This window comes from Epinephelus moara, chromosome 12, assembly GCF_006386435.1.
Source record: "Epinephelus moara isolate mb chromosome 12, YSFRI_EMoa_1.0, whole genome shotgun sequence".
Taxonomy (NCBI): Eukaryota; Metazoa; Chordata; class Actinopteri; order Perciformes; family Serranidae; genus Epinephelus; species Epinephelus moara.
Window position 1 is genome coordinate 33,957,427 of NC_065517.1, and position 8,143 is coordinate 33,965,569.

The 8,143-nt window shown below is 42.6% G+C and overlaps 1 pseudogene; it reads right to left on the minus strand.

Moving 5' to 3' along the window:
• LOC126399215 (histone H2A-beta, sperm-like) overlaps positions 1-29 on the minus strand; it is a 5,225-nt pseudogene extending 5,196 nt beyond the window's left edge.
• Positions 30-8,143: the final 8,114 nt, after the last annotated feature.

Consider the following 8,143-nt stretch of genomic DNA (forward strand, 5'->3'; position numbering starts at 1 on the left):
AACGATCTAATCGCAGTAATAATGATCATCATAATCCGGGAGGTCCAAGCTGCAGTGTCCGAATATATGGAACTGCGAGCAGACCTCCACGGGCTGATGATGCATAGCCTGTAAAATGAACTTGTCTTTCCCAAATGAATTGTGATCATTTTGGCATGTATATCATCACAAAATCAAAGATGTGAAAACGTTTGATAAACTTTATTTTGACATAAACACAAAAAACGTTTGATAAACTTTATTTTGACATAAACACAACAATAACCAGCTCCTGTGAACTAAAAACATAAACTTATAGCCCTACAAGTACAAATGTATATTTAAAAAAAAGCTTTTAGAACGTAAAACTGAGGATCATCTTGTCAGGAGGAGGAGGAGGAGGAGGATGACCCCAGCTCCGCAGCCAGCGCGCAGTCAGACCAGATGGCCCGGGTGCAGCCACGGGACCAGCCCTTCCTGCACCTTCACGTGGGGGGCTCAGGATGCTGGAGAGGGAGCTGGGCTCTCTAACCTCCCGGGTTAAAATAAAATAAATTGAATAATTTACAATTTGTTGACAGCGTTTCTCTCGTGCGCTCTCTCTTTCTCTCTCGCAGTCTCACTCTGTTTCTTTTCTTTTGACTTTTCTAAGATGACAGATGCTGAATATATACTCCCTATCTGATGCTGTGGCTGTTTGTGGTTGGCTGAGAGGGATGTGAACTTATTAATTTGCAGCTGTGTTAATCAAATCAGGTTGGGTTTCCATTACGCATGCCAAACGTGCCACATCAGATGTGACGGGACAGTCGATATAGAGATACAGTACATGTATCGTCTCCTCAGCTGTAAAACGCTCACTCTTTCCAGTTGGTAGGTCCGCCATCTAACTAGCTCTCCACCGTGCGCTCCAAACCGCCTCTTTTAAAGGGAATGAGAGGTGACACTCTGATTGGCTTATTGATACGCCCAAAACACACCCATGACTAATTCACAGAGTAAGTCCAACCCTTTTAGACTCTCCACCATGGCGCACAGTCTGAAAACGCGCTGTCTAACTAGCAAGTGACTGGGACACGCCCATGCACCGCACGCCTGGCGCTTTGCATTTTAGACCATCTAAATAGGGCCCTACATCATTCACAGGCCATTTTGCAGCAGAATGAGAACTTTCAATAGTTTGGACTTCCAGCACAATGTGGACTGAAAATATGAAACTATTTACAGATAGAGAGAGTACGATTTCCCCTCCTTTCCACTCCCCCATAGCTCAACTTTCAAATCCTCAGCCTTTAGACCAAACTGTTACATGTTTAAAGGGTACTTGTGCCACTTGGGAGGGAGATACAGCTTCATGTTATCATAAGGCAGAAAGAGCTGAGGAGCATCCAGTGAAGCTTTTGCAAGTTGCCATCGAACTGTCCCTGTGCAAGCAATTAAAAGGGCCACTTGCTGGGACATGTCCCCCATGAACTTGAACTGCCTCTGTGTAAGTGAAACGTGTGCGTGACTGTGTGTTTGTGAGAGAGAGTGTGAAAACCAGTGACATGTAACAGTGTTCACACTGTGCCTGGATCAATAATCAAGACTGATGAGTGTCTGTACTATGTTGCGTGTTTCAGGACACCCTTGGACCTCAGCATGTGCATGCAACCACTGTGCTATAAAAGAAAGTTGCCATAAGCAATATTTCAAATATACATGCATACTGTGTAAAAACAGGGATACAGTGTCTGTGAATTCCAGGTTACAACATGGTCCAAACCAGGGCTAAAACACAAGAAACCTAGTCCAAAGCACCGCCGAAATACCAGTGGATTTTGGATGAAACTGTAGCAAAAATATGAATGACTTTTGGATCAAACTGGTGTTAAAACCCCACAGAATACTGGACCAAACAAGGGCTAAGACACCAGTAAAATTGGTCCAAACTGGATTTAAAACACATACAAACCACCAAAGACCAAACCAAAGCTACAATGAGCAATCAGTGTTAGACCAAACCTCAACTAAAACACCAGAAAATATTGGACCAAACCACAGTTAAGAAACAGGGAATATCAGACCAAACCATGCTTAAGAAACAGAGCATGTTCGACCAAATCCTGGCTATGAAACCAAGAATGTTGGACTAAATTAAAGCAAAGAAACAGCAAATACTGGAACAAAACAAGACTAAAAAAAAGGAGAAAACTGGAGCAAACCCTGGCTAAATAACAGAGAATATTGAACCAAACCATGGTTAAGAAACAGAGAATGTTAAGGCTAAGAAACAGAGCATGTTAGACCACACCCTGGCTACAAAACAAAGAATGCTGGACCAAATTAAGGCAAAGAAACAGAATATCAGACCAAACCCTGCCAACAAAACCGAGACCTCGGGACCAAACCCTGGTTAAGAAACAAAGAATGTTTGACCAAAACAAGGTTAAGAAGCAAAAAGTATCAGACCAAACCCTGGCGACAAAACCAAGAATATTGGACCAAACCAATGCTAAGAGGCTGAGAATATCAGACCAAACCCTAGCTACAAAACCGAGACCACTGGACCAAACCCTGGCTACAAAACCAAGAATATTGGACCAAAGCAAGGCTAAGAAACAAAAAGTATCAGACTAAACCCTGGCGACAAAACCGAGACCACTGGACCAAAGCATATCGGACCAAGCCATTGCTACGAAACAGCATGGTGGACCAAACCCTAGCTACAAACCAAGAATACTGGATCAAACCCCAGCTAAGAAACAGAGAATGTTAGACCCAACTCTGGCTAAGAAAAAGAGAATTTCAGACCAAACAATCATTCAAAAATAAAGAAAACTGGACCAAAACGTGGCTACAAAAACAAGAATATTGGACCAAACCAAGGCTAATAAACAGAAAATAACAGATCAAACCAAATACAGTTTTATGATGTAAAAAAAGCCAGCAATCTAGTTAGTTTGTATTTACTGTCCTTTCATTCCAACTATCTGTCTTGTGGCTGAGACTGCAGTCAGTACAGATGCTCGTCTCTCTGCCTCATTACACCTTGAGCTGAAGGGTCAGTGAGCGATGACATGACTCCTCTTGGTCTAAAGTTGGTTTGTTTGTTTTTTCATTTTATCAAACTCATAAAATATGAATTGTTGATTTAGAATTTCTTTAATTTTCTCCGCTGACATTTCAGAGAAAGTTTACAGCCTCTGTTTATTTTTCTTTGTTTTCTGCCTTTGTCTTTGAAAGTGTTACCCTGGAGCGACTCATTTGTCTGGCTGCATTTCTTTAGACCGTTGAATACAATATAAGGAAGTCATCTATTTCCACTTAAAGTCTTTGCTAAACAACAGCTCTTCTGTCATCCTGACTACGTCCACTGGTGCACATAATGATACAGTGTCTTCCCTCTCCAGCACATCTTAGCAGTTTGTTGCTGGAAGGTAAATTGCTGACGGAAAGCTCCAGCACTTCTCCTGTGACTTATCTCAGCAGGAGAGCTCTCTCACATATTAATTAAGAGACAGATACAAAGCAGGAATTAGTACAGGGTTACAAGAAGAAAGGGGCTTTAAATAAAGTTTAATCATCAAAAAGTCCACCTGGCTCATTGGTCAAACAGATTATTTACACATACTCTTAAAGCAAAGGGCTCTTTTATCCAATATCTATAATGACTCCTTGGCAAGATGCCTCCCAAAGCTGCAGACCACTGTACCAGACCAACGAACAACAAAACTGGCTGTTTTTTACCAAGACGTTGCTCTTTGCCAGGATAGTGCAACCAGAAGCAGTTGTTTTTTTACAAGAAAGAAAGTTGCATTTTCTGCTGAGATAGTGCAAAACACCAAAACACTGGTAACAACTTCTGCCAAGATAATGCACTAAAAACTGGCTGTCTTTTACAGAGACATTGCTGCATTTCCTGCCACGATAGTGTCACAAATAGTGGCTTTTTTTTTTTTTTACCAAAACAGCAGTTGTTTTTTGCCAATATACACATTTTCTGCCGAGATAGGGCTATGAAAAGCGATTGTTTTCACCCAGACATCACTGCGTCTCACTGTTTTTTTTCTTAAAACATGGCTGCATTTCCTGTCAAGATAGTGCCATGAAGTGAATTTCTTTCTTCCAAGATAAAGCCACTAAAAGCAGTTGTTGTTTTTCCTGCCAGGAAATTCCACAGAAGGTGGTTATTTTTTTTTACTGAGAAATGGCTGCGTTTCCTGCCAGAACAGTGCCACAAAAAGCGTTAATTTATGTCTTTTACAGAGGCACAGCTGTGTATTCTTGAGATAGTGCCATAGAAAGTGGTTGTTTCCTACCGAAATATCGCTGGGTTTCCTGTTTGGATTTGTCCACCAGAAGCCAGTATTTTAAGCCAAACATGATGCATCACAAAATATTGTAATGTACAAATGTAACGTATATGTGGTTTGCATGAACGTGTAATGCCAACATTTATTCTGCTGACTGGGTTGATCATTAAGGTGGTCAACAAATGGATTATGGAAAGGAAATGGAGACTTTTATTGTAAGGAACTTAATGATGTCTGTGTGATCAGCATGTGCATCAGAGTACTTTAAACTGTTTCAGATTCATGTTTGGACTGATGCTCTGTGTAAAGGAGGAGATGACTTTGGACTGATTACAGACTAGGTGTGAAGAGACAGAGAGGGATTAAGTCCTTACTGTTTGCAATTGAATAATGTTGACTTCTCTGCTGCACTCTGTGATACATCCTCTAAGTCCTGAATGAATAGTCTGTTTGTACTGACTGCACACTTGTTTCTCCTTAAATTACTTTGTTGTCCAGCGGTGTTTCAAACTGATGCTGCTCAGCGGACTATCATACTGTCACAAAAGGGTACCTTTTTTGTCAGTTTCTAGAGCAGAAATCACTGACCGGTGGTATTTGACAACTTCAGAATGAGAACGAGTTGATCCGTAAAGTATGCTATGTATTTATTACTGAATACAGGCCATGGTGCTACCCTCTCAAGGCTGTTCTCACAAATTTTTCATACATTTTCTTACAAAAAGCGATGCACCCCAATTGACCTATGGCTAAGCCACGCCCCCCTCCGCCCACTCGGACAAACTATCAACATTCAGTGACCGGCGCTATGGCAGGTGTCACAGTACACGGCATTTCGCAGGAGGCAATTGATGATTTTTGGGGACATAACGATCAGATGTCATTGAGAAGTAACCAAAAGGGCCTAAACTACGCATTGGAGGGATATATTCATCATTTTATTGTTGAGAAGGTCGATGAAAAGCTTAAATTACAAGCCAAAATTTACAGGTCACAGTGTACGCTTGTGAACCGCATCTCGTTGCCGTCACCATCAAAGACAAGACGTTAGGCTAACTTTAGCTAACGTTAGCTTGAGATGTTAAAGATAACTTTATATTTCTTTCCGGCAAAGTGACAATATGTTGCCTCAAACACGATGTTGACTTACCTTAGAACAGATGTAGACATCATTGTTAATGTTATTCACGTTGAGTTGATGTTGTGGTCTAATGTTACCACACAACTGACTCTGAGGCGTTTTGATGGAGCCTCCTGTTAGAAACAACGTCTGGTTGCAGTTTGTTGAAAAACGAATAAAAACTAAACCCAAAGCTTTCTGTTCCTCTGGACACTGTGTGTCACAGGGTCAGCGATAAGAAGAGAGTGTCCACACATGACATTTATCCAGTGGTATCACTGCACTCGTCCTTCAGCAGTTTTCATATCAATGGTGGAGTCCTGAGGAGAAGAAAGTGTCTGACGCTGAAGAGTCTGAAGTGGCTGTCTGACCCTTTTAATGACTCTGTGACTGAGTTTAGGTTTTCAAATATTAAATAGACAGCCTGCATTAACTTCCCCTGCCTTTTAAACAGTTTTCATAAACTGTCCATCTTTTCTTTGATACACGTGTTATTTCTATCTGGAGGAGCTGAAGGACGGAGTTACAGTTTTTCATGTATAGAACTGTTAATCATCATTCGACCTCACTAAACTCTTAAACTGGTCCCCAGACATTAACTGTAAGGCCATTGTTAAGTGTTTTGTAGAGATCAATAACAGACCTTGAAGCACTAAAGACTCATATCCTGACGAATGCAAGTGGAATCTGCTCTTTCTCAACTAAAGTCTGCAAGAAGAGAAGAAAGTTCAACAGTCGGACATGGTGACGTACGAAATTTGAGTGTGGGGAAAAGGAAAACGATAGAGAGGCTGGAACTTTTATAACGTATTAAGAATTTTGTTGATGGATGTGTTAAGCCTGGTCAGTGACTCACAGTCAATGACAATTGAGATGAAATGCATTCAAAGTCATTTCAGTCAGGACCACTTCCGTCAAAGAAAACTTTATTCCCATATGCAGTATTATATTTGGCAGTATAGCTCTGTTCTGAGGCCTCTCTGCCTTTCCTAGGCCTAAGCAGAAAGCCAAAGGTAGATAAAGCACACCTGTACACTCTTCCATGCACCTACATGGAAAGCTTACGGCACAGAGAGCATGCCTCTCTGCCCTTCCATACACATGCGAGGAAAGCCTGACGCAGAGAGCTCACCTCCCTGCCCTTCCGCCTATGGCACACACACACACACACACACACACACACACACACACGAAGAAAGCCCGAGGCAGAGAGAGCACACCTCCCTGCCCTTCCATGTGCCTACATGGAAAGCCTTAGGCAGGGTGAGCAGCAGCAGAGAAAGAAAAAAAAAATTTGCGAACTCAACTTCCAGTAGTAACTTAAGTTTTTTGAGTTCACCAGACACAAAATAAGTGTGTCATATGACCCTCGTCTGACAGAAATTTTATGTCAGTTTAGCATTTAATATTATGTCACATGTCTCTGAATGCTGTGAAACTCCACCTGCTTAGCCCCAGCATGCCACAATATGTTGAGTGCACAATGATAGTGGTGTTTATTGGTCTTAAACTAATAAGGCAAAATCCCTTTTTAGAAATTTTAGACAAATTAACTCAAAACTTGTTGACCTAAAATAAAAAAATATGTCAAGCTCACAGGGGATGAGTTTTTGTGTCAAGTGAACATAACACATTTTTGTAGACTTAACATCAAAATTTAGTGTCATGGATGGACTGGGGTTTACAGTGCAGTAACTATCCATCCATCCATTTTCATCTGTGTATCTGGGAGTGGGTCACAGGGGCAGCAGGTCAAGCAAAGCACCCCAGACGTTCCTCTCCCCAACAACGCTTTCCAGCTTCTCCTGAAAGATCCCAAGGTGTTCCCAGCCCAGATGAGATATGTAATATCTCCAGCATGCTCTGGGTCTGCCCCGGGGCCTCCTACCAGTGGGACATGCTTGTAACACCTCCAGCGGGAAGCGTCCAGGGATCACAACCTTAACGTGGTGGAGGGGTTTGCGTGTACCCATGATCCTGGGAGCTGTGTTGTCCGGGGCTAACAGTCCAGGGTGAAGTGGTCCCAGGAGAGGGGCCAGACTAAGAGCAGTTCAAGAAGACCAAAGACCCGTTTCCACCGCAGGAACTTTGGAGTAAATTTACGGGACCGGGGCCATTGGTGCGTGTCTCCACCGCAGGAACCACCCCCGAAGGACAGAGTTCCGGAACTTTTACAGGGGCTAAACAAGTCCCTGCCTCGGAGTAGGTATTCAGAACGGCCCAGAGAGACTCCTGGGTGGGACTTGGGATTACTTGGCGCTGATTGGATATACTCAAGGCGGGATGTGACGTCAACAGAAAGCGACAAAATAGCCGGCATTTTTAAAACTTGGCAGAAGACGAGAGTTGCATTTTTATAAGGAGTTGAAAGAAGATCAACAAGAATGGAAGACAAAGCATATGATAAATGGGCCGATGAAGAGGTCCAGGCGTTGCTGGCCTTTTATGGCAATGACGAGATACAGCGGGTGTTTGAGTCTTCTCGGCGAGACGAGAAGATTTATCAGGAGATATCCGTGCATTTAGATTCCCTGGACATCCACCACACGGCAAAGCAGTGCTGCAAAAAAGTCAAGAAATTGAAGCAAGACTACAAAAAGCTGAAGGACCACAACAATAGAAGCGGTGCCAACAGAAAAGTCAACAAATGGTACGCCCAGTTAGATGCCATACTTGGACATCGGGCAGCTTACAACGGTGACCCGGGGACAAAGGACTCCGCTCCACTGCCGCAGCCGTCGACAACAAA